The sequence below is a fragment of the Falco rusticolus genome, chromosome 1 (genome assembly GCF_015220075.1).
Source record: "Falco rusticolus isolate bFalRus1 chromosome 1, bFalRus1.pri, whole genome shotgun sequence".
NCBI lineage: Eukaryota > Metazoa > Chordata > Aves > Falconiformes > Falconidae > Falco > Falco rusticolus.
In genome coordinates this window covers 41,661,227-41,681,632 of record NC_051187.1, presented here as the reverse complement: position 1 = coordinate 41,681,632, position 20,406 = coordinate 41,661,227, and the positions used below count along the sequence as shown (strand labels likewise).

Genomic DNA, 20,406 nt, shown 5'->3' with positions numbered 1-20,406 from the left:
AAAATGATGGTCACATTCTCAGCTGGTATAATCTGGCATAACTCCACTGACTTCAAGTGGAGCAACAGCTATTTAGACCAGCTGACAGTCTAATCAAATTACCCTGCTTTGGACTGAGAGAAGGTACACAGCTCTCCGCCCCAGAATGCGGCCACGTTGATCAGGGCCATGCACAAACATGTAAGAAAACAGGAAACTGTCCAAAAGAAACTGTAAAATCTTTCATAAGATTACTATCTAGTTCATATGGTCTTATTCAATTAAATTAAAAATATGCTACGAAAGACTCACACTTACCAAGGACTGTAATTTAAGCTCTCCCTCCTCCGTCTCTGCTTGTGCCCCCTTCCCCAAAATACATAATCTCATCCCCTGTAAACATGTCTTACTTCCATACGCTTACATGGCACCAAGTGATGCCATAAAGGGAACCCAGTTAGACCCAGGTAAGTTTTAAGTAGAGAAGGAGCTCCACCCAGGCAAATAGACAGCCAAGACTAATTAGCCCTACCTGAACTCTCTTCAAGTTCAGCTACGCTGCCTTTAGCATCCAAGCTGGATCATTTAAAACCAGCCAGAATTCCCTGTGAAGTCTGTGCTTTACAGCCGTGCTGTTAGCCCCCTCCATGAAGATCTACACGAAGTTGCCTTTCATCTAAGGGTGGCCAACCCTTCCATAGCCTAGTGAGCTTCAGGCTGCCTCACTTGCAGCTGCTTAGGTGACCTGGTTTTCAAAAGAGGGTCGCTAGCACTTCTCGAATGAGGCTCCTTTAAACCATCTCAAATCCTCAGCAAACACCAAAAACAGACACTTGCTGTCCCAAAAGGCAGAGCCAAATATTCCACCCTTCAGTGGGAAGCTGGGCAGCCCGTCACTGAATTAACATACCATATGACATTCCCTCATAGATTTTATGACCCTAAATGAGGTACGCCACAGTCCCACACTACCCAAGCAGTAGACTACTCTGCCCTAGGCACAGAACAAATACATGTAACAAACTTTTGTCTTTGCCTATTTTCTTCTAAAGTTCCAGTTATCTAGCTTCATCATCATTTTATTTGCACATGCTCATTTCGTCTCCAAAGCTAAGAAGTAATGATGAATCAATGGCAGATTCACCACTTTAAAAACTGTTATTCTACTTCACTCACACACATTGTCTTGGTTGTTTCTTTAGGCCCAAGGAGAGCCGAGAACATTCCTGGGGAAAGGACTGCTGTTGGGCTCAACACCTTTGGGTAAAGTGCCCATGGCTGGGGTCGTCAGAACACAGAAGAATACGGAGTGTCCATTGAGAGCTCGTCATGCTCCAAGCAGAGGCTGGACCAGGTGAATTCCAAAGATCCCTTCCAACTTAGATTACAATTTCTTTACACGTGGGTGAAATTCAATCCACTGTAGTTAAGAGTGCATAACAGGAGTAAGACTAAAAGTCTTTTTAAGTGGTACAGCCTACCAATCTGGTTAACAGGACAACTAAAATAACCCCAAAGCCCACTAGACCAAATAATGCTCAATATCCAAAATCAGCTGCACTACAAATATTTTTTTATTCGGTGTCACAATGTATTGGTCTCCTCCCCCTTGAGAGCTTCTATTGACCTCAGATTCACCTCAATGAATCTTGATTTTTGAATGAAAACAGCAGTCAATAATATTTACTTCCTATTGACTTCATCCTCAACAGCACAAGGATAAGTCTGAACTATTCTTGACCTCCCTGTCTCAGTTCTAATCACAGCAGCACGATCCGAGGCACCGTCTCTGCAGGTCAGCGACGGCAGTAACACCCAACTGCTACCCCACCACAAGTCGACAGACAGCTCACGTATCCAGCAAGTTTATTTATGCAGGGAGGCAACGAGATTTCCTGAAATCTCATGGCCAGTTCTGTGTGACAAGAACTTTAGTTTAAAAAAAAAAAAATTATCCTGCTCCTTGCTAGTCATCTCTGTTCAATCTATCATCAGGGAGCAGCAGGTTCAAACCATGATACGAAGACTTGCGATGAGCATCTGGCAGTCAAATTCACACTGCCAGAGTGATTCAATCACATGCCAAGGTTACTGGTGCTGTTTGTTTACACCTTTCCTGATGATCCAGTGATTTTAAATGGAAAAGCTTCCTTTTGCTACTCCTCACCCACTAATCCTTCCATCACCAGTTTGACAGTCGGGTATCTTTCAGACAGTCAAAGTCACGGGTTAGCTTAACGGTGACTGACAATGGGAAACTCAAACTCTTCCCAGCACACCCAATGGGAGAGCAGAAAGGGCTTGACAAGTGCAGAGTTGGTTTTCTGCCTGCAGGACCATCTGTAAACAGCCCTGATAGCTCTGATTCGGACTTGATGGGGCTTAAGGAACATGTCAAAATCTCTTGCAAAGTTACCCTTTGCATTTATAAGCAATTTCCTTATCTACTGGTCATGTTTTGATTAAGTTTATTAGACTCTCTCCTTCAAATTCACCTTGTTCTTTCCCTGACAAGCCCAATCATTGCATTGACAAGTCTCGGCATTGAACCTCCTCCTACGTTCCCATGAACAGATGCCGTGTGTCTTCCCAAGAGCTTGGTAAGGTCAGACCAGGTGCATTCTCTACCCACCTCCTAAATCATGGCTCCTGTTCTCAGCCTCCCCAGTTCAACTGCCATTTCACAAACTGGAGCTCCCAGACCACAGCACATCTTTACTCAGCTTGCTTCTAAACCACTTGCTTGGGCTTTGTCTTCCACCTCATCTGCCTCTGCAAACTTCTTGTGTAGACACATTATTAGACTGTCTTTGCAGCCACACACACTAAACGCAGCTTATATTCCCCATCCTTGGTGCCATGGGCTGCAGGCACAGCAAACGTCACTGTCAGGGAACGGGCAAACCCCCATGTCCGGCAAGGCACAGTCATGACAACAGAAATCAGCCACTTGCACCCAGCAGGCACCAGCTACAACAGTCCAATTGCCGGCATTTCCCCGCAGTGCGCTCAGGCTCGGGGAAGCAGTTCTAGGTTACCCCTCATTAGGCAGATGCTCTTTAAATGATTTATGCTTCTATCCAGCTTGATATTCCCACTGAAGATTGTTAGTGAAAAGCTCTGTGTAATCATTTATAGTGGGATTTATGATGTTTAGGATGGAGGTGGGCTGTGGGCAGTGGAAAGGCGGTCCCCGAGGGACCCCAGCCGAGGGAAGAGGAAACCAGAGCGGGGCTCTGCAGCCTTCGCTGCATGCCAGGGGAAGCAGCAGAGACTTTAACCATCCCTGCCAAAGGCATGCACATGCAGGGAACACAGGAACCAAGCAAGATTTTGCCTCACATCGTCAAGGCTGGTGGTAAATGTGGTAACGTGGTTTTAGACTGGTTTTGGCTTAATCTTGCCTTCATTTCTTTCTCTGTTTATATAATTTAAGTTGTCTCAATTACAGTCCTGTATTAAACAAGCAGCCAGTCATGCAAATGGTTTTTTTGGTTTGGTTTTCCACCCCACCCCCATGTTTTTAAAAAATGTTGATTTATTTTCAGGCCCCCAAAAAATATCCAAACTAGAAAAACAACGAGATGTGGGGTAAATAGCAAGTAACAAACTGCACCAGGCTTTGGTCTTGCAACACCAGCATATTCAGGGGGGTGGGGGGGTGGGTAAGAGCTGTTAAAGGCATTCCAGGGACATCTGCAAACCACCAGGACACTCTGGAATTAAATTTCAAGTTCTTGTCATCTTCGTGCTTCCCTGTTTCTTCCAGGACTGGAAGGTACAATGCTAGAATACACCCAAAAGACCTGAAACACCACAAGAAAAGCTTGATAACTCCAGAAGCAGGAATTACTGACAGGCTCCTTGGAACATCCTGAGATTTCCTGCTGTGCATCCCCCTCGATGCCAGGATAATTCAGCTGTTTGGACTTTACCTACCCAGGCTCACCTGAACCATCTGGAAGTGCCTGCTTCTGCAATCCAAGAATCTCATATTTATTATTCTAAGGCATTTTAATTATCCTTTCTCCATATTTCTGACCCAATGACTACCCAGCGCTGACCCAGTGCACAATGAGACCAGCAGCTTGCCATCATGGACAGGCTAGGAACACATGCTAAAGAAAACGGAATTATAGTTCACCAAAGGAAGGAGCGTTATCCCAAAGCACCTTGGGAAGCAACAAGCAGCCCTGCATTCTCCTCCCCAATGTACCCAGAGATGCTGCAGTGCTCTGCTGAGCTCAGTTCTCTGCTTTCTGTCTCAGTTTCTTCACCTGTAAGATGTGGCTTTGTTTAAAAACCCACTTCCAGAGTCTGCTGTGAATGCTCCTAGGGTAGCAGCTCTCACAAGGATAAACAGTTTACAGATCTCTTACAGGTTTTACGCAAAGTAGCTGAGACACGTGGGTCTTACGGTTCCTCACGCAGCGAGGGATGCTTTCTGCCCTGGAGAGGTTGCAGGCAAAGTAGCCTGGGCAGCCCCACAGCAGTGGGGGGGAACAGCAGAGAAGCGAGCAGCGGCTCCAGACAGCACAGCCCTGCTCAGCACCTTCTCCCAGCACACACAGGACAGGCTCTGCGGTGAGGGCAGATCATTAGCAGTGCTACGACTGGAAACCCGGCTTTTCCACAAAGCCTACAAACACCCTGAGAAAAGCCTTGCTGCTTCCTTCCCACCCACTTCTCCCCCAGGCCAGCTCCGCTGGAAAAATGCCATCCTCCCTCCCACACGGCACAGAGCAGGGTTTTGACGGTTCCTGGAAGAAAATGTTTTAACCACACACTTGTACCTGCAGCGCCTGGCCCTGCATGTCACCAAATTCAGAATTAAGTAGCACAGCTATTGTAAAAATGAGTTACAGCAAAAGCTCCTTCATCTCAGTCATCACAAGGGCTATATCCCACTTCTGTTTTGGTACCAGATGGCTCAAGGTCTATTTTTCAACAAGTGATGTCTGCTGTACTTGCTGACACAAAGCCCTTTGAGTTACAAGCCAGATCTCTTCCCTTAATATCTTTTTCTCCTCCCCACCCCCCTCTCCTTTTTTTGAGCTCACAAGTATGTCTTTTCTTAAGAAAAGAAAAAATCTATTATTCTTCAAAGGCCCAGTTGTGTCCTTCATTTACTGAAGTAGTCAAAGAATATTATGGGTCATTTTGTCACCATGGAAACCACAAATAGACCTTCAGGGTTTTGGAGAGGTGATATTATTTTGGAGAGGCCACGTAGGGTTCTCTGACAGAAAATAATAGGGATGGCAAATCAAGGAGACCTTTTATACGGACTGTGTGAAATGCAAAGGGTATCAAACATCATTTCTCTGCCACCGAAGACTACTCCAGGCAGCAGTTTAATACGGTATCTGCTGACAGCTGAGCCCAAATGGAAAATTAATGAGGCAGCATGATATATGAGTCTTTTTAAATCTCATAACCAGCCTCCTTTATAGAATAAAAATGGCCAAATCAGTTTAATATTAGTGGAGAGGTTCTCTGGGTGTCTTTCTTCAGAGCCTTGTCAGTGCAGTGGCGAAGAGACAGTTTTGTTTTATTGACTGTGTAAGCCTAGCTGTTTTCAAGTTTTGGATTGTCTAGATGAAAATAATTCTGAGCTTTATTGGTTTATCAGAATACAGCAAAGACATGAAAGTCTACGGAACACCCGGGATCTCAGAGGTGCTGTGTCCCACCCTGCGGGACCAGCAGCATGGAAAGCAGCCCAAGGGGAGTCCTGCCTCTGCCCCCCACCACCAAGGCTCTCCCAATCCCACCCACCCGAATACCCAACCTTGCCATTTCTGTCATTTTAAGACATGCACAAAAAGAGAGACTTCTCCACAGCGACAGCGTGAGCTGCTCTAAGAAAACAGAAATGCAGGAAAATGCCCCGAACTGAACATGCCCCCCCTGCCCCGGGTTACTCCATGCCCACGCAGACCTCCAGTTTCTGGGCGGCGTGGAAAGGAGCCAATCTCATCAATTTAAAGCACAAGCACTTGGCCTGGGTATATGCTGCCTACCCCTGCTCCTCCACCTGGGATGGAGTTCTTCGTGCTGTGGAAATCCAGCAAGTCCCCCGCCCGTGCAGCCTGCACCCCCCTGCAGTGCTCCCATCTCCTTCGTCAGGAACCAACTGAAGCCGGTTGGGGTCAGACATTTTAAAAGCTCAGCCTAGCGCTAGCCTATCCAAATTCCTTGAGTGTTGCACTTGTTAAGACTTGTTCTTTTCCAAGTAAAACTCTTAATTGCATAATTAACTAACACATCACCCCCCACCCCCAATTCCCAGGTCAGAAGACCATAGGCATGCTGGCGCACATCCTCACAACCAAGGGCCAAGCTAAAGACCCACAGAGGTGAGAGCAGAAGCAATTACAAACAGAGCTTACACAAAAAGATGTTGCATCTTACCTGGTGTTGGATGAATTCTAAACCTAAAGGGTATCCTGACACTTCAAAGGTTGCTGCTACTCTGAGTTCAGACAAAACCTCAAAGCCTCAAGTTGTTCTGCAGAACAAATATTTCAGACTGTTTCCGTTTAGAAAGAAACAACCACTTCACTGAAGTGTTGGAAAAACAGCTCAAATAAAACAAAGGAGTCAAAACAAACATTCTTTTCCAATCTTTTTTTGCCAAAACATCTTTGAAATAGACACCTTCCTGCAAAACCCTTCAATTGCAGCAGAAGGAGAGCTGCCCTTGGAAAACCGCTGTACAAGAGATGCTAACTCCACTGGGCTCCCCCACGGAACGGTTATAAGCAGATCCATAACATACTATCACCCACCGCTGTTCAAAAGTTGTGGATCCCCTACCATCCCCCAGCTGGAGCAGTATCGTTATCTGGGCACCTTCAGCATCCAAGCCATCAATAAAACACAGTGCTTTAAAGATTGGAACTTCATATCATTCAAGCAAACAGATCAGCAGTCATCAGACACACAGCACTTTGCTAAAATTAAACCCTCAAGATTTTTTTTTTTTTTTAAAAAAAAGCATTCAACATGCAGCAACAGAAGGAAATTGCTGTAGAGTTCATTTTAGTTTCCCACCTTGTTAATACACCCTGAACCCCTTTGAAATATTACATTGGCTAAGGTTCAAACTACCCTGATGGCACTTGGCCTCTTACAACTCACCCAGCTCCGGCAGCACTGCGCCTCTGGCAGGGAACCACACTGCTGGGGCCGGGGGGGGGGGCAGGAGGGACTGGGGCTCTTGCTGTCCCACCCACAGCCATCCACCTCACCCAGCTCCAACGTGGACACCGAGCTGTTTTTCTGGCTCCTGTCCCCACTGAGCTCCATAAGCAGAAGGGCCCAGGTAAGTGCATGCCCCAGCAGCCAGGCAGGGCAGCAGCACCCAGAGGATGGAAAGGCAGGAGCCCTAACGAGCTGTTGGGCATTACAGGAGGAATTGGATGAAGCTGTGTGAAAAGGGGTGGGGAACAGAGCATCAGCCAAGTCTCTGTGGTTTCAAAGATGCCCCATTTGATATGTTTAAGCAGGATCATGAGGGGGAAACAGGAATATCAAATTTTAAAAATAACTTTTCATGATCTCCCTCATTCCTCAGCCCTTTTTAGAGAGCGAATGTTTTATCTTTCAACAATGCTAAAAGCTTATACTGAAATTAGTGTTTGATGTGAAACAGGCTGAGCCTAGCTCCTGCAGTGCTTTGTGGAACCTTCTGCACCTGTGCAGGGCAGGGGGATCTCCACTTTTGTGTAGGCAGCTTTCTGTCCTCGCCCTGGCCATAGGTGCTGTGAGGCTGCCAAAGTGGGGTGCGGAATTTGACAGGCTCGGCCATGCAGCAGGGAGGAGGCAAGCTGGTGAGGAGGCAGGGCTGCTGCTGCACTAACGCTCCAGGCATCAGAAACGTTGGGATGCTTGGGATATGAATTCCTGCTTCTTTACTGAGTTTGAATGAAGACCCCGATTGGTCTCATTTCTATAATGAACAACACGATAGTACCAATAAATGTATTTATTAGCTTAATAACACCTCCATTCCTATTTCATCAAGATGACTTCACTCAGTGGGTGAGACTGAAGACTACGAGGTCATTCGGTGTTTCATGTGAAAATAAAGTTCATTGCCCAAAGCAAGCAGTAAATGTGGAATAGTACATACTTGTTTTCTGTATCATCTACTGGTGTGTCGGTTTTGCTCAAGCTGTAAATGCCCATGGCGTTCCAAGCCCTCCTGCACTCTGCAACATTGGCTGCGCTGCGGTGGCTGTAGAGGGGCTGCACTAGGACTTTACCTGCTTTAACCACCCCCACCCAAGCAGCACCATAGCCTAGGAGCAGGACTCTTCATGGCATGAAGTACTGCCCAGTGTCAGCAAGAACACAGCAGCCCAGGGTTTAAGTTCTTCCTCCACCAAGTACTGAGAGACCTTTTCTTCCCTAGGCTCCCTAAATGCTTTATAAACATTTATAAACAGGCAGAGTGAAAAATCAATGCAGAGATACTGTGGGGAGGATGAGAGAGCAGGGAAAGAAAAGACAAACTCCATGAAAAATGAAATAGTGCCCATACGTTAGCTACCAGAGGATCACAGAGCCATTTAGGCTGGAAAAGACCTTTAAGATCATCAGGTCCAACCGTTAACCCAGCACTGCCAAGCCCACAGCTGAGCCATGGCCCTGAGCACCACATCTAATTGTTTTTTAAACACCCCCAGGGACGGGGACTCCACCACCTCCAGCCTGTGCCAGTGCCTGACCACCCTTTCCGTGAAGAAATTCTTCCTAATATCCAATCTAAACCTCCCTGGTGTAACTTGAGGCTGTTTCCTCTTGTCCTGTCACTTGTTACCTGGGAGCAGAGACCAACCTCCCCCTCCTCCAGCCCCTGTCAGGTGTTTGTAGGGAGTGATCAGGTGCCCCCTGAGCCCCCTCCTCTCTGGGCTGAACAGCCCCAGGTCCCTCAGCCACTCCTTGCTGTTCCAGGGTTTTTTCCTTGCTCCTCCCTATCCCATGCTTTCTGTGCAGGAGGAAAAACGAGACATTTTTTATGATGAACTGTAAGAAACAATGTGGTTTCAATAACGGGGCTGTTTTCCCCTCCGTTAAGCTACAGTTAGGTTTGGGGACTCTGACACAGTCTAAGAGTTCTGCAAATAACTTCATTCCAGAGCCCTGACTGCTCTTAACCGGAGTAATTAGTGCTTAAAGCCTGGCCTGGAGCCCCAGGGCTGTCCTGGGATCCACTGCCATGTGTCAGTACATCCTGTGGGATTCACATGAGCAGCATCTGTGAGAGAGCAGCAGATGAAGGTGGGATGCAGGGAGCACAGCTCCCTGGCTCTCTGGGAACGGGGCCGGTGGGCAGCCCCATGGTCACTGCCTACCCAGGCAGGAGGTGGCCGTGCTGCGTGGCGGTGGACAGGGGCATGGTGGCCCCAAGCAGGGCCAGCACTGGCACCAGCTCGGTGCGAGCCACTTGCCCTCTCTGTTACACCTGCAAATCAGTACTGTGCCCTTGAAGGGTCTTAGGTTAAGGGGGAGAAATCTACTGCCTGGTTACAGAGGCTTTGACTTCCTTGGTCATTCTTAAGGAGTAAGAATTAATGATCAAGTACCGAAAATCAATTTCATTGCCTAAGAAAGGCTTCCATCTGTTTAGGTGTCCTGGTGCTTTCCCCGACCTCTGTTGGTTGGAACCTCCAGTTACCAACATCAGTGACACCCCATCAGACGTACGCTTTACCCCAGTTATTCCCTGAGAAGGGGATCCCTGCACGGGGCAACCTCTTGGCTGAGAAGCAGCTTTTCGGGGACATTATCTATCCCCCACTGAGCAATTCCCAGTGTGGGTTGAGACCGCTGTTCTGGTGCTGCAGGTGGGGAAATGGCAGCATTGAGAGGCAAAGTGACCCCCTGCTTGCACTGTGAGCAGGCGATGTGCCTGAGAATAGACTCCACAAGGGCCATACTCCTACATCACATGAGCTGCTGAAAAGCAGGACTGAGATGTGGTGAAATCAGGAGGGCTGTACAAACACAGAACTGGGCTGAGATCAGTCAGATCCCACTGCAGCCTTGTTCTGCTGCCTGCCTTTCTCAGGTGAATTCAGAGACTTTTAAAAAATATTATAAATTTAATAACTCAGCCATATTAAGCTCACAGCCTCCACCCAGCCTAGACAAGACATGATCTTGCCCTGACCTCAGCTGCTGGGAGTTTTACTTTTGTCTTTAGCAGGATCAGCAGCAGAGCCTGGAACAACGATGTTTGCTAGGCACATGCTCGGTGCACCTTGCCCAGGTGCTGTATTTTATGTAGCCTAATGCAAACACTCTTATCTCCCTCACCCTGGCAGACTACTAATAACAAGTTTATACAGTTCATCTTAAACAAATATTGGGAAAGTCAGTCCATACAAGGTCTGCTAAATTGCAAAGACGTCTGTGCAATTGCAATTGATGATACAGTGTTGAATTATACAAAGGAAAAGGTCAATGCCAGTAAGGCTATTTCTCAGAGCAGATTGCATGGAGGTCTCATTTAACACTGCCAACTCCGAACATGTGCACTGTGTAAAGCAGAGCTTTTATTGTTCTATCACAGGTCCCTAATTTGGCTCTAGGAGCCATCTGCTGATTTAATAGGGGATCTGGATTGTTAGGGTGGTTTGTTTTTTCTTTTCCTTTCTTATAAACACCTAAAGCTTAGGCATTTAATAGAGAAAAATATTGCAGTGAGATAATCCTCTGTGCAGTAAAAAAAGAGGAGAAATAAATGCATTCAGCTTTGTTTAATTTTGTCTCCTAAGCAACCAGCATATTGGATATTGTTGGTACCAAACCTTAAGTGTGTGAAAGTCATTAAAGCAGCCCTTCCAAGACTGCTGCAACTATATTATTAGGAAATTTTAGATAAATTACACTGTCAAGACTGTTAAGTATCACCTTGCACTTTTACCAGCCACTAATTAAGACTGAAACAGAATGTTAATGCCGATCTTTCTTTGGCTAAACAAACAGAGATAATGCACACAATGCTACCTATACTTAGATAATAGGCACAGCACCCTCTATACACACGTTCTTCCTATATTTTCCCCTGTGCGTCTATGTGATGTCTATGTGACCATTAAAAGCCCGCTGTTGCTGGAATAAGGAACCTTGAAGGGGTATTTCACCTACTAAGCACCACAGCCAAGGTTGGTGACATCTCCATTTATCTTCCAAGGTAACAACCTTAAGGCCGCGCTTCCAGGCGAGCCCCGCAGGAGAAGCAGGTTCAGCCGCTCACCAGGCCCCGGAGCTGGGTGTCTCCACGCGGATGAACTGCTGGTGTGAATGGATTCAAAAACCCGAGCTGACAGAAATGGACCCTGGACCCAGCTGGGATGGGAGTGCCAGAGCGCACCCAGGATGGCGTGGGATCGCTCCGGCAGCTCAAGCTTCGCAGGCGCCGTGGATAACCTGCGCGAGGCGCTGCCAGAGCTGCCCTCCCTTCTGCACCCGGGCGCGAGGGCAGCCCCCGGCCCCGCACAGCCGGCAGCCCCAGCAGCTCTGCTCTGCTCTGCATCGCCCAGGGCAGGTGGCTGGTGAGATGAATGCCTGCAGTGCCCATCGCAGAGCAACTGCTCCTCCAGCCAGGCAGCACTCCTCAAACAAAAGCTCTGCTGCTGCCCCTCGCCCTGCAGTGCCCAGCTGTGCCCGAGACAGGACTCAGCCAAGGAGCCCTGACCGGGAGGGCTGAATCCCGCGGCTTTCCTATTCCTCATGAGCTTCCACCCGTTACCACAAGGTCATCACACCAGACTCTCACCCCCCCGCCCCCCTAAATAATATTGGTTGCCCCCAGCTCAGTCTTGTTGGCAACAATTTGCTGCTTTCACAGTAGCCATCTTCTTTTGCTTAAAAACCCGGGCTGTGTTTGCGCCGCCAGCCTGAGCCCTGTGTCTGGCCCCGCACAGCCGGACTCGCAATGCTGATGCTGCTGCCTGCACCAGTGCGCGGGTCTGCCTTGCCTGCACACCAGCCAGCCGGGGGGGGACGACTCGAACCCCTTCGCTGCCTCCCCCATGCAGGAATAACCCTCAGCCAGCACCGTCCCTCCTCCTGGCCTGCTCATCATCCCTGCAGGAACAGCTCAGAGCCCCGGCTGGTCCCTGGGGAGCTGAGGCTGAGCCACCCCCCAGCACCCATCCATGCTGCAGGACAGCAGCAGGACACCACGAAGACTCCATCTGATGCAAAACTAACACAGTGCCACCAAAACCAGCCCACTTTCACCAGGGCTCCAATTCAATCACGTTCCCTCATTCATAAAGAATCTTGAACAAACATTTCATGCAAAGGTCTCAGATTTCTCATTTCAGAGGCTGTGCATCTCACAGGCAATTTGGAGAGTACAGAAGAGGGTTAGAGCTAATTGCCTCTAACGGGGCTGCCCCTCAATTCCCTTCCAAATTCAAGGCAAGGAATGAGCTGGCAGCCAAGCACTTCTCCAAGACATTTTGCACAAAATCAAGGGCAGTTTCAGTGGTCACACGGGCCAAAGCAGGACAGCGTGAATGACCACTGCATGTGACAATTCAACTCACTACCAGGATCTCTCCAGGATCCGCTTCAGTAAACAGGGTTTATCCTTTATTCGCGCAGTTGTTTGCAGGTCAAGCAAGTTTATCTGAGTTATTTCCTTGATTTAAGTTAATAGGTAGAAGCACAAATAAGCAAACAAATCCAAAAAAAAAATTGGAGACCTAAAGCTAACATGTTTTTGGTTTAGCGGTAAAGATGAGAGAGAAAACAATTTACCAACCAATTTACTGAAAAGCTACGGTACATCTCCTGCTACTTGCATAATGGAAAGTGCTTTGCAAATGGGTTTCCAGATTTCTCATTTGTGGTGTGTTATGAGCACATGTGGATTTAATATCATGGGTAAAATTGTTAATTAGACAAGAAAAAGTGTGCCTTGAGTTCATAATATCTTGTAATCCAACATGATTCCTTCTCATCCTCAGTCCATGGTTCAGACAGAAAGAACCTGAATCATTTCTGGCATGGGGGGGGAAGAGGATCCATCTTATCCAACATCAGAATACATCCCAGCTGAAGGAAAAGGGGTTAAATTAGTGATGAATTACACCTGAATGAAAGCAAACCTTTTCAGGTTCACTCTAATTGAAATGCTTCTGAGAAAACCTGAATTTCCCAATAGGGCAGGTGTCTCACAAGATGGCTTGGACCACTTGGATGTGACTGGGAAGACCGGACTTCCCTGACAGCTCTATCCTAATCATGGCCCAGCAACAAATGGGTATAATAACAAATTAGCAGGTGACCAAAGGATAAAAATAGCCCAAAGCAATTGTGCGTATCCTTACTCTAGAATGGCAAGCGTACTCTTGAGATGTTGCTCAGCCAGCAGCACAGCTTTGCTTGGGGTGTTGCGGTTGTAGCCTCCATATGTTGGCCCATACAACACAACACCTCGGCAGCTGCTCCACAAAGAGCTGAGCTACCGCAGCCGAGCGGCAGCCAGCTCTGGGAGATGGGTACAGCACAGCAGACATCTACAGCCAACTGTCCTGCTTGTGAGCATCCCCATTAGAGCTCTCTCTGCTCCTGGAGCGTGTCCAATTCTCAGGGGAGGATGGTTCTCCACATGCTGGATGCAGAAGACGGTCAGCAGCTGACTGCTTTGAGCGCAGAGAACACAGCCTCTCCACCACAGACATCTGGGGCGGCCACAGCCTTAATAATCATTAGTTATCCTGTAAGGCATCATTCAATGGAGCCGGCGGACCAGCAGCAGATCCCTGACTCACAGAATGTGACTGAAATCTTGAGGCCAAAGAGTTATTGCTGCTTCTTTGCGTGACGGGTAAAGTCTCCCCCTAAGCTCTCAGATAGGCCCAGCTTCGAGACAAGCCTGCGCAGAAAATCCTAGAGAGCTTCTCCTTGTAGTGGTGTGGATTGCCAAGAACATGACCCGGACCCAAGAAGAAAAAAGGTGGGTGGTGGGGAAAGATACTAACCCTTTACAGTAGTGTAATTCCTGCAATTAGCGGACTGCAAGAAGAAAGCCAGGAGAGGTGGGAAATCAGAGGAGAATCAAGCCTTAGCCGGGGAGCTGGGTCTGTAGGTGTGCAGGAGCAGAGCAGAGAAAGCCTGGTGCAAAACCTGGCACTGCATTCTGGCACTCTGATTGACCTCTTACAGGAGATAACTTAAGAGTCTCTCTGGTTTTGTTCTTTTAAATAGACGTACAGCCCGCTCCAGCTGCTTGGCTCTGGTGCTAGCTCACAGTGCCAAGCCAGACATACTTGGCTTTGATACAAAGTTGGCTCAGCCTTCAAACAAACCACTGCCGCATTGTCCTGACGGAACAGGAGCTCCGGAGTGGTTTCACTGGAGAGGTCCCGGAGCTGCAATGCCAGCGCTGGGGTGCAGCCGCGCACCCAGGCTGAGCGTGACTCAGGAGCAGCCTCAGACCGGCTGGAGGCAACAGCATGCTGAGGCGGGATCTTCCATTCTCAACATCTGTTGTTTATTCCTCAGTCTCACATGATTTGTGACACGCTGAAAGCAAGCAGTGTTTGGACAATCTGTATATCAAACGTGACAACCCATTAGAGTTTGGGTTCATTCTAATTTATTTCAGGATTTTTAGGATAATACTGCCCAATCCTATGGCTGGTCACACTAAAACTGAGGTCTTTGATGTGCTTTACCCATAAGCTCTGCTAATTCCTTCACTCAGCTAAACTTGTGTCATCCTTCCAGGCCAAGATTAGCGGCCAGGCTGAGCAGAGCGATGGGAAGATCTATCCCAATGCTGCAGTTAACGTTAAGATAGTCTAAGCACGGGATTTGGGTGTCTGCACTGCACTCACGGTCCTCTCCCACGTTTGGTAGGATCACACCTTACGCACTGGTAGCACCATGTCTCCCTTCTGCTTGGTATGTGCTAGATATGGGAGACGCTGTGAGCAGCAGCCAGCTGCAAGAAGCCATTGGGCTTGGGCTGACGAGAAAGCCGAGTTCCCCCAGCACTGCAGTGCAACAGTTGGCACTGGGCACCGCGCAGCCCAGCCCAGGGCATGGCTGGAGACGGGACCTCGCGAGGGCTGATGGCAGGAGCTGGGCAGGACGCACCAGCAAAGCAGAAGCAGAACAGGATCAGGTTAGAAATACTTTCCAGAAGCCAACAGCGATCTTGCTTTCATCTGCTGACAGAGACTCTGACAACTGTATAATCTGCCTGATTTTCTCTAGTCCAAACAGTATTAAAAATAGAAGTCGTTTAGCTTTTACGGGAGCTGGCCCTAGAGAACAGAAAGTTTAGGAGACAAAACAGTGACTGTGGAGGAAGACTCCTCACTCTCAGCAGCCCAACAGATCCAGAAAAACAAACACAGCCATCAGAGCGTTCCTCTGAAGACGGGAAATGCAAGAAGGGAGGGAGAGAGGGAAAGAGCCAGAGACATCGCTCTATTTTTAAACACTTGAAAATGGCTCCAGAACTACTGAGAACGGCATGGAAAGCACTTAGGCTGAAAAACTCACCCAAGCACACATCCAGACTCTGACTGACTCCATGGGCTTTGCACTTGAGCCGGCTGGGCAGGGATGTTTTCCTCCCCTCTGGCGGGGCCGGCTCACAGTCCACGAGGGGACCCAGACCCCAGTGGGGGCTGCTGCACTGTCCAGCCTGGCCCCAGCTCCGGCCCCTCTCCACCACCTACCTCACCCCTCTGTGCCCCAGTGACCCCCCTCTGCTGGCCCCAGCGGCTGTCCCCTTCTCCTTCACTTTGCCCCCCAGCCCTCAGAAGGCTGGCACTGCTGCCGTGGGTGCCCCGCAAACCGCAGGGCAGCGCGAGCAGGGCGCTGAGGGCAGAGAGCTCGTGGCCAGCAGAAGCCCAGGAAGGATGGAGTCACATCGTTTTCCGAACTGTGGAGGACTTGCTTGCTGGAAATCAAGGGTAAAATGCTGAGCAATGTTCAAGGATTCAGCATTTCTATTCACTTCCTTAAACTCCTAACGTTATCACTACCATCTGGCAAAATTTAGGAGAAACTTATTAAGATGTGAGAGTAGGCTTTTTGAATCATATTCTGGGATTTACGCAGGGCTGGGAGCTAAAAATTACAACCGAGTTACGGATTTCATCAAAGAATATTCTATTAAAATGAAAAATGGAATAACTATCCAGATGCTAACACAAAACAGGTGTTAGGCTTTAAACATGATAGCATTTACTGTTTTAGCCACATTAATATTATGGTTAAGACATACTGTACTGATTACAGCTTTAATTTATTAAATGTCAGTGGTGCAGAGCATCATATCCTTTATTTACACATAGCATCCTTCCTCTGCAGAAGAAAGAAACCAAAAAAAAAACAAAGGGACTTTTACCAAGCGAAGCTCACCTCGGATCGAAGAGAGCTCTGCGAGATTTAAGGTTTTAACAAACAATGGGATACACAGCTGAACTAATGGCAACGCTGTGCGGGCTTTTATCATTCCAAGAAACACCAACAACCTGATTTAGTGATCCTGCACGGGCAGTGCTGCCTTGCCCCTTCCTCACCACGGCTGCTTGTTCATTTCCCCCTTTTTCTTCCCAGAATTACTGTACAATTTAGTTTGTAAGGACCTTGGGACCTGCTGGTCCTGTCAAAGTGACGCTGACTGCAGTTACTGGGAGTTGCCTGGGACAAGGTTTCTGTACTGTGGATGAGCCGCCCAGCCCGGGGGCTGCCGGCTGAGAGGGAGTGCTGCGGGCAGGGGGCTGCGGCGGCTGTCAGCTTCTGCAGTCCCCTTCTCCATTCATTTTTTCCTTCTAGTTTGCAACAAAAAAGGCAAGAATTATGATCAAAGGAACACAGTGCACTGCTTACTTAGGTAAAGAAGAAAAGGCAAAGACCAAAAAGATTCAACAAAAAGGAATATTATATTTCATAAAATTAGAGGGAAAAGGTGTTACGAAATCCTGATGCAGTGCATTGAAAACAAAAAAGCCTCGAGAATCCTCAGAAACTCTGGCAAACCTTTAAACAAAAACCAATGAGAGGGAAAGAGAACGAAAAAGAGAACACACAAATAACCTTGAAAAGAAAAGAAGCCAAGCACGGCCCAGGTGTAAGTTCAACCTGCAGTGAGTTTCTCCATGCGCAGCGGCCCCCCCCAGCACAGCTGCTGTTTGCTGACGGGCACCGGCTGCCCCCACACCCCACAGTAACCCCCCCGCAGGGCCCGCCAGCCAGCTCCCCCGGAGCTGGGGTCGATAGCCGCTCCTAACCGCCTTGCCAAACTAATGTTTGCACAAACCCTAAGAACAATAGCAATAACATTCTATTGTCTCTAGGTTTTAGAGCCACTAAGACTAATGAGTTCATTTATGGCCCTGATGGAAGTAATTAAATCTGAAAATCAAAGCACAACATTCTTGTTTAGTGCTCTTTGAAACCAATATTCTAATGGAACGCTATCAACAGCTAATTGAAGCACTAATCTTGCCCAGGGTTGGGCCCATTGCCCAGATGGCTAATATATCATTTTCTAGTCTGGCAAGCGACATACTGCACTGGCTGGATAAAGCTGCGATTGGGTATATATGATACAATGGAAGCAGAAGAACTTTTCCAATCAATATTTTGATAAAATTGACGTTTAATGTCAACCATTCAGTAAAGTTCTTGCTGAAGTACAGGGACACATCCTTGGCTTTATAAATAAAAAATCTGCTGCCTGATGCGAATAAAAGTTCCTACCAACTGGATAATAATAGCAACACAGAAACACTAGCAAGACGAATGCCCAGTGAGTGCTACGAGGACAACTGGGAAGCTAAACAGCTTAATTTTCCTCCTACGGTTGAACCAATTAACAAATAAAAGTCACAAATATCTGCCGTAACATGTCCTTTCTGCAAGTTTTTGCACACTATATACTCTGTCAGAGGGAGGGGTGCAGAAGGGTGCAGCCGGGTGTGCAATACATCTGACAGCAACCTCTGACTATTGCCACTTAATGTGCTTGGGGGACAGCACGCTGCTCTTCCCAGAACTGGAAGTCAAATGTATCAGGGACCATGACACTGAGGTTCACATCAAAGCAACATGACTGATATGATATCAAATTAGCGTATCAAATTGCAAACGTTTTTTTCCTGGCAGGTTGTTAATTCCTTTTTTTAACTTAATAATGGGACAGTTGTTGGCATCTGTTTTAGCTATTCAGCCACTGTGGCCTCTATTACCCCTCTCCCACTGTCTGTGCACTGAGGTGTTTCCGTGCAATGGTACAGTGCTCATTCAGCCAGACCCTCAGCACAATCCTGCAAACATCAGAGGAGTGGTGCCAGCTTACAGCAGCTTCAGACGGGCTTCGGAGCGTTTGGTGCACTTGGAACAGGGAGTCAATGAAGCAAGATAACGAGAAGAGCATCCTGAAGGTGTCCAGTGATCTGTGCCTGTACTATCTGAAAATGCTGTTTGAACTTCAGCCTCGAGCCACGAATTAAGAACTACTTGCAGCACGTGTTTTCTCTTGTCAAGTGCTGCATGCACCCTGGAGTGTGTGGGCAGCACAGATGCCGTTACGCTTCTGTACTTGGGCATGCTGCAAACACCAGTTTTTAAAACTGTACAACTGTCTGTGCAAGCACCCAGCCCTCTCTAGAAGACATAAATAATCTCAAGAATATCCAAGAATATGATATTTTTCCAGCAGGCTGGTCAGAGTATTTCGAAAATAACAAATTTTTAAAAATACTAAACGGGATATGGCTTAATGTCGGTAAAAATCCAAATGCAGCATTAGCTGGGGTCTTAGCAGGAGGCAGCAACTGCTGCCTATCGAGATATGGTGCAGTCTTACCTGAGAAGAAAATCTGCCCGGAGAAGTGAGACAACTAAACGTCTGTGTTCATCAGTAACATTTTTTTAATATTTACATCAAATATTCAGCATTTCTGGCTCTCTACCCTTAACGCACATTTCGTGGCTTTACTTTCTGTAATACAAGCTTAATGCTTAGTTCTAAGCACTAGTAAGTATTTTCCTGAGGTGTCCAAGTTAGAAGTGTAATCATCCAAGGCACCCTCAAGGACAGGGAAAGAGAGCAGCAGCTTCCAAGGACTGTTCAGCCCATCTAAGATCTGAATTGCCCCTCTCTGCCTCTCTTTCCTTCCACTCAGTCTAGGAGTAGCCTAGGACAAGAGCTTCCCAACTTACACATCACTGAGTAATTGTCCAGATTCCAGATGAACTGGAAAATAAAGGTCAAATATGATTCTTGACCCTTAAAAACTCAAGAGCAATCAAGTGAAAGAGTGAAGGCATGCTCAGCGCACCAAAAGGAAGCATTTTTTTGCAGCATATATCTCAGAATCAAGTAAACACGAGCAGCAGCAAACTACAACTTTGGCATCTGCTAATGCCTCAGGCCAGGTGCCCTGTGAATCTGGCATAACAGACCCAAAGCCCATTGTCCCGTGGCCCAAAGGACTACTGACGCTGCCTGGTCGCTTGGTACATGGGCATTTCCCACCACACGAGGGGTCACTGCAGGCACAGAAAAGTAAAGATGGCATTAAATCCTCACCCTGTGCTCCACTTAAAAAGGCGATGAACTCACATGCCCACCCTGACTGGGGCAAGACGATCTGGCAGGTTCCAGACCTGATACTAACGACATGCCTGCGGAACCACATCTGCAGTACAAAGGAAACTTGAGAACTAAGTTATAGGTTTAGCAGCCAGGGATGTGATGCTGGTTCTTCAAAAGCCCTACTCAAAACAAACAGAAAGAGTAACATCTCTGGTGGATTCAAGCTGCTGGGAAGCCTTCTTCAACAGGCATAAAAACGACCCCATCAAGAGCTGCTTAAAATGTTTGGTTTACAATCCATTCCCTTCTATAGATTTAAGATGCAGATACTACAAGTACCCAGCACTGGCATTGTGCCCCAGGAGCCTTCGGAAGATGTCAGAGATCCATAGGCTTTTAATGGCAAAGCATGTAATTGTTCCCACTCTATCCCAAAATGCTGCGTTACCAGGATACATTTCCCACTAGTTTCTTGTTGCAATCTCCATTTAAGTTCTTAATTGTGCAGAATCATTTCACTCATGCATGGAGAAGAAAACCCACACATGTTTTTAACCAATAATTAAAAGGCATGGCAAGCGATCCTTCAGCACAAGCTCAATACAAAAAATATTACAGCATGCCTGAGAATCTACCCACGGGGCTGAACCGTCGGATGAGGTGTGAGCAGGTCACGTGTCAGGAGCCAGCACATACGTGTGAGCATGTCAGGGAAGGGAGGGGGCAGGGAAGGTGTTGCACAGCCACGCTGCTGAGGTGGGGATGCTGAGCGCCTTGGTGATAGCTGTTAAGAATAATGAACTTGACCTTGTCAAAGGCCGTCATTATGGATAATA

At 47.6% G+C, this 20,406-nt stretch overlaps 1 protein-coding gene across 1 annotated transcript in view; it reads right to left on the bottom strand.

Moving 5' to 3' along the window:
• Window positions 1–20,406, bottom strand: part of GALNT9 (polypeptide N-acetylgalactosaminyltransferase 9) — a 325,628-nt gene that overhangs the window by 301,967 nt on the left and 3,255 nt on the right. The gene's annotated exons all lie outside the window — the stretch shown is intronic.